This window comes from Propithecus coquereli, unplaced genomic scaffold, assembly GCF_000956105.1.
Source record: "Propithecus coquereli isolate 6110/MARCELLA unplaced genomic scaffold, Pcoq_1.0 Scaffold557, whole genome shotgun sequence".
Taxonomy (NCBI): Eukaryota; Metazoa; Chordata; class Mammalia; order Primates; family Indriidae; genus Propithecus; species Propithecus coquereli.
In genome coordinates, this window is record NW_012151474.1 from 1452358 (window position 1) to 1452845 (window position 488).

The following is a 488-nucleotide window of genomic DNA, read 5'->3' on the forward strand; positions in this document are numbered from 1 at the left end:
TAGTTTGGGCAAAACCCCAGCCCTGGTTTGTGTGTGTACCTGGGTGTCTTAGCCTGACCCAGCTCAGGGTGAGAAACAGGAGCTGTCTCCCCAAATCCCACTGGGAGTGGGGGCATGTAATCTGTGCTCCTGTTCTCTCCTCCCCCTCACACCTCCCAAGCCATGAGCAGAAGTGTGTGAAGTGCAAGGAAGGCCCGCCGGTGGTGGTGATCCGAGCAGGGGATGCCTTCTGCAGGTGAGGCCGGGAGGTGGGTAAGAGACCGTGACAAACATGGTTTGATTCAGCAGCCGGGATAGCCCCCGTTTCTGAGGCTTTATTTCTTCCTTTTAAAAGCATTTTGCGGCCGGGCGCGGTGGCTCACACCTGTAATGCTAGCTCTCTGGGAGGCCGAAGCGGGCGGATTGTTTGAGCTCAGGAGTTCGAGACCAGCCTGAGCAAGAGCGAGACCCCCGTCTCTACCAAAAAATGGAAAGAAATTAATTGGACA

The 488-nt window shown here is 55.7% G+C and overlaps 1 protein-coding gene across 1 annotated transcript in view; it reads left to right on the forward strand.

Moving 5' to 3' along the window:
* Window positions 1-161: 161 nt before the first annotated feature.
* CTU2 (cytosolic thiouridylase subunit 2 homolog (S. pombe)) overlaps window positions 162-488 on the forward strand; it is a 7850-nt gene continuing 7523 nt past the window's right edge. Inside the window, exon 1 of the mRNA XM_012657690.1 lies at window positions 162-235. The gene's annotated coding sequence lies outside the window, so the exon portion shown is untranslated. The remainder of the gene's footprint in view (window positions 236-488) is intronic.